The following is a 6,000-nucleotide window of genomic DNA, read 5'->3' as shown; positions in this document are numbered from 1 at the left end:
CCTCTCCACAGGCTACAGGTCTGGCCCAGAATCTGCTCCGGCAGGGGTCCTCCACAGGCCGCAGCCTCCATCAGTGCAGGTCCACCTGCTCCACTGTGGTCTCCTCCACAGGCTGCAGCATGGAACCCTGCTCCACCGTGGTACTCCATGAGCTGCAGGGGGACAGCCTGCTTCACCATGGTCCTCACCACAGACCGCAGGGGACTTCTGCTCCAGCGCCTGGAGCACCTCTCCCCCTCCTTCTTCACTGACCTTGGCACCTGCAAGGCTGTTCCTCACTCCTCTCACTCTCCCAGCTGCTGTGTGGCGCAGCGTTGTTTTTTTCCCTGTCTTAAATACGCTCTCACAGAGGCACAAAACAACATCACTTATTGGTTCGGCTCTGGACAGCAGTGGGGCCCTTACCTAACATGGGACAGCTTCTAGATTCTTCTCACAGAAGCCACCCCTATGGCCCCCTGCTACCAAAACCTTGCCACGTAAACCCACTACAGAGGGGGAGTGGAGGGGCAGGCGCCGGTCTGGTCTCTTTAGTCACCAGTGATAGGACCCGCAGGAATGGCGTCAAGCTGAGGCAGGGGAGGTTTAGGCTAGACATCAGGAAGAGGTTCTTCACTGAGAGGGTGGTCGCACACTGGAACAGGCTCCCCAGGGAAGTAGTCACTGCACCAAGCCTGTCGGAGTTTAAGAAGCGTTTGGACTATGCACTTAGTCACATGGTCTGAATTTTTGGGTAGACCTGTGCGGTGCCAGGAGTTGGACTTGATGATCCTTATGGGACCGTTCCAACTCAGGCTGTTCTATGATTCTATACCCGCCTTTGGTTTCAGCGAGAATTCACGCCCTCACAACTGAAGTTTCTTCTGGACGGTGTTTCTTCTGAATAGGATAATTTAATTTCCCTTTTGAAGACTTACAAGGATGTAGTAACAAAAGCAAAGGCATAAAACAGCACCTGAGGCATAGGCTACTTTTCAGCCTGCAGCAGACTATAGGTATGATATTATCATTTCAGACAAATATGATCTACGTGATGTGAAGTGTTCTGGCATGCTTACAATCTGCCAAAGGCCAGAAAATGGGACCTTCATTTTAAGGCCGTATGGAAAAGTAAACAAAAACAACAACAACGGAGAAGGAACTTTTCCTTCACCTAAATTTTATTATTATTTTACAACTCCTTCAGCTGTCTGCAAGGAATTTTGCCCTCCCCCCCCAAGAAAAAAAAAAAGAAAAAAAAGACATTGTGGCATAGAGGTATAATTTCAGTTCACACCAGAAGACATTCTTCTCACTGAAGTACAATTAAGCCCTACAAAGTGCCAAAAAAACTGCCATAAAGTAATGTATTTACAAGTTAGTTTTACATGTTGGCATTATTTAATTGTCTGGTCTTGCATTCAGGGCTCGATCTATTTGGGGGGGGGAACATGTAATGCCGTGCAAGGTTATTTGGTTGTATGACTGACAACATGACTTTAAAATTTTGAGCTGTTTGTATAGAAGCAAAATACAGAAGAGTACACTACCCCCAAGGGAAACATAGAAACTACCTGTTGCTTCTCAGGTTTAAAGTTAAAGGTGTAAGCATCTGTTAAGGTGTAAGAAAAAGTGTAATCGGCTGTTTGAGCACAATTCTTACGTATACACGAACATTTTCCTCTCCGATTTCCAACTTGGAGGGCAACATTTTTCATCATACTCTTAGAGCAGGATTCTGATTCTAACGCTGGTTCCTAGTGCAAATTTCCAGAGAAGAGAGAAGCAAACCAGTCCTGACTGCTTTCAATGAGGTGGAGATGGCAAACAAATGTAAACGAAGAAAATAAACCTGTAGGAATGTTTTCAAATAATTGTCATTGTCCAAAAGCTTTAAATTGGTTGAATCCTTGAAAGTTAATTCATGTAAACTCAGGTTGCATCACTGAATTTGAAGTAGTAAGATAGACTTACACCGTTGCAGAGCCTCAGTCACAGTTTAAATCGGCACTGCCTCGAACTTCACAAGAATGAAAGAGAAAAGCACATCTTTCTACCTTGTCAGCTACTGGCAGACCTAGAGAAAGAAAAAACAAAAGTTGTTAAAATTAAAAAGTAAGGTTTTTTTAGGACGTTTCACCAAATAGGTAATACTGAGTAGTAACCAGAAAACAAATGAAAGGGAAGATGAAATAGTAGAAGGTACTTGCATGGCCTTAATTTACATGGCAATTGACAACAACCACAATCTGCAGTGATTTATAAGTGCCTTACACCATTCACCCTTGAGACAGAAAAATGGGATTCCCATATCATGTAAGGGGAGTGCATTCCGTCTCAAAATACGAGAGTCTGGGGTACGTGACCGAGTACTGAAAATCTTAAGACTAGGCATCACCGAAGTCAACTGAGAAGTCAGCATCCTCAAAGCTAAAGAAACAATTGACTGCTCTGTCGAATCGTGTGCCTGGTGAAAAAATTCTGGGGACCAGATCCGGGGAGCGAGGACTGCCCACTGCAATTTGGAGCAGCAAGTTTCTCACCAAACCCCTTTTTCCCCCATTGTTTGTATTTGCAACTCACCTACCCATTCCTCTAGTGTCGACGTAGATTTTCCATCCTTTTTTCTCATGTCCTCTCCATGGTCACGTTGGTCAAACCACAGGGTGGCACGGGCTTTGTACCCATTCTGTCGTCTTCCTTGCACAGAAGGACGCTTACCCCTGATACCTCAGACACTGGTTTGTACAGGTGGGGAGGAAGATAAATTCTCTAAGTTGGTGGCTGCTTTATGCTGCTATTTGTCTTACCACCCATTCACCTAGGTGAATCCACTCATCAGTGGTTTTGTGCCCTGCTGCTGATTTCTTGTGCTCTCTAAGGCAGACCACGTAGGATCATATTGTTAACATACTTAGGGGCAGATAGCTAGTGGTTTTACTGAGGGTGAGTGCCCTAACAGCTCCTACCATATGATCTCTGCCTTGTATGTGGTTAAGTTACCTGGTGCTACAAAGTATATGTTCTTGATTTCAAGGCAGCAACTCTGTTTAAAAAACAACAACAACCAAACTGCAGTTGGGGAAGGAAGCAAGTGATTTTGTTTGTTTGTTTGTTTTCCCTCCTTGCATTCACCCCTCTCTCACAGTTTCCACACCTGGAAGCTGATAATAGCACAGCATATTTTTGTGGATGTTAAAAATACTCTTTTGCTTAGGAAAAATAATATCCTTCTGAAAACTGCAATTGGTTTAAAAAGAGATGCAATATGCACATAAGATCCTTCAGATCGATGTTACAGCCCTAGACAAAATGTTTGTTCAACCATGCAGTGCTAAAATAGCATCACTAGTCAGTAGCATAGCATCAAGAACTAAAGTCAGATAATACTTCTATTTGTCTTGATAAAATAACCAAAGCTTGCTTGTATCAATCAGTATGAAAATGTAATTCGACTCAGCACAGCAGAAATCATTTCTTCTCCCAGGATCTAAGATCACCAAATATCACACAACCAGCTTAATTAGATTCTGATCTTTGTACAGCTTCACCTTTAAACTCCAGAAAAAAAAAAAGGAAAAAAAAAAACATAGTTCATATGTTTGTTTCTTATAATTCTTATCTGCTCTGCTTTGGTGCTTAGAGAGCTTCATAGTGGCGGTAAAATCATAGTCGAATTCAGACTTTCTTTGACCAGGAGATGGAAGCAGTGCTCCACCAGACTATCTCAGTATCCCTAAAGCAAGCTAAACACAAGAACACAAAACCAGAGGTCTTCAAACCTTTCAAATCACCTTTCAAATCACCCATCAAGTGCCTTCCCTAGAGCACATATGCAGAAAAAGACCTTCATTCAAACAGCCTTCTATTCTCCAAAAACATATAGCTATCCAAATCCGTTTCAGCACCAGTGGCTTCTCTTAAAGCCCCTGCTCTGCCATCTTGCAGTCCAGGGACAGCCAGGTCCCCACATTGGGGCTAGGAGCTCTCACAAAGCAACACAACTCTCTCTACCTCTAACAGACAACACAGGAGCCCCACGTAGTGTCCTATACTTTTGTGTTGCTCTGTCCAATGCATTTCCCAGGTATGTTTGTTTTTGGACTTTCACCCACACATGGCCCTGCAAGGTACTTTAAGCCACACACACCAGAATAGGTCTTTGGGCAGGCCCTTACCCTAAGGGTGCAGATCTTTATCCAGTCATCAGAGCACAGCATACTTTGGAGTCAGGTACTTTGGTACATCAGCATTCCCATCTCGGCTTGGAGATGAAAAGGACAGCTTGTGCATCTCCAAGCCTTGTGCCCTTTGGAGCCCATTAGGGCAGAGCTCCGGGGGGGGCAGGTGAGGGCTGGCAAAAACACCCTGAAGGTGAAAAGTGGCTGCAGGAGCAGGAAGCAGGACGACTTACTTCGGTCATCCCTCCCACGGAGAGATCCAGACACTCCAGGATATCTATGCACTGGGCCTGAAGGTCTCTTTCTTCTTGGACGTCTTCTACTGCCTGCAAGACAGCATTGGGAAACCCCCCATTACTCTCAGCTCCCGCCTCAGGATGCTCTGTGGAGGATAAGGACAGCCAGGCCCCACTCAGGGGCCACGTCCCAGCCGCAGGGAAGTGCTGGGCAACTTGGGCACCAACTCAAGTTGGGGAAGGAAAGACTCACCATGACTGATGCCACTGCCTGACTACAGCTCCACACACAACTCGAATACCACACCCCAGCATGCACAGGCATGTGCTGGGTGCTGTGTCCCCATGGACTGGACCACAAGACAGCAGGTTTTGTGATCTGCTGGGGTTTGCATTGGCCTTTCCGCACATTACCAGCCGCCCTGGCTGTCCCTGAGGAGCTGTGACCTGCAGCCAACATAGCCATGCTTTGCGCTGTGACCACGGTCAGCATGGCTAGGAAGCGTGGCAGACAGTGCTTGCTGTGGAGTTGGGGAGGCTGGAGGAGAGGAGGGGAACTCCCAGTAGTACTTTCTTGGCAGTGGCTTCACATGGTGGAAATCATGGAGTGAATCGCAGAGGCTGTAATGGATGTATCTTTAAACTGCTGTAACCCATGTCTAGAACTGGATGCTGTAAGGCAGTCCTATAGCAGGAACTATTTGCACTGATGGAGGGTGAACCTCACCAGGAGCTGTGCCTCGCAAGTGCTGCTGTGACCTGCCTTGAGCTGACTTTGGTGCCCCGTAACCACGCTCCTCTCCTGTCCCAAGCAGCCACTGTTGCAAAGAGGGCTTGAGCCAGGGACTCAGTGAGCTCGGTGGCCAGTTTGTGGACATGGTGCTGTATTGGGTTTATATGGCAACAAGAGCTCAGAGAACAAGCCCTGCAAACCCCAAGGAGGGCAGGAGATGCTCCAGGCACAGAGCAGAAGTTCCTCTGCGGCCCGTGGAGAGGCCCCTGGCGGAGCAGGCTGTCCCCCTGCAGCCCATGGGTCCCACACGGAGCAGATCTCCACGCTGCAGCCCGTGGAGGAGCCCCCGGTGGAGCAGGTGGATGTGGCCTGGAGGAGGCTGCGGCCCATGGAGAGCCCCCGCAGGAGCAGGCCCCGGGCCGGAGCTGCAGCCCGTGGAGAGGAGCCCACGCAGGAGCAGGGGGTCTGGGGGGAGCTGCCGACCGTGGGGGACCCATGCTGGAGCAATTTGCTCCTGACAGATGGACCCTAGGGTACGGAGCCGTGTGGGAGCAGTTCTTGAAGAGCTGCTGCCTGTGGGCAGCCCCCACAGGATCAGTTCGGGAAGAACAGCATCCCGTGGGAAGGACCCAAGTGGAGCAGGGGCAGAGAGTGACCATGAAGGAGTGGTGCAGACGAAGCGGCAGGGGTTGACCACAGTCCCCATTCCCCGGTTCCCCCGTGCCACTCAAGGGGAGGAGGTAGAAGAGGGTGGTTGGGAGAGGAAGGTGGTTTTAGTTTGCTTTTAGTTTCTCACTGCTCTAGTCTGCTAGTGATAGGCAATAAATTACAGTAATCTCTCTGTGCTGAGTCAGTTTTGCCCATCATGATA

This window comes from Cygnus atratus, chromosome 4 (genome assembly GCF_013377495.2).
Source record: "Cygnus atratus isolate AKBS03 ecotype Queensland, Australia chromosome 4, CAtr_DNAZoo_HiC_assembly, whole genome shotgun sequence".
In the NCBI taxonomy this organism is placed as follows: Eukaryota; Metazoa; Chordata; class Aves; order Anseriformes; family Anatidae; genus Cygnus; species Cygnus atratus.
This window is presented reverse-complemented; position numbering follows the sequence as displayed.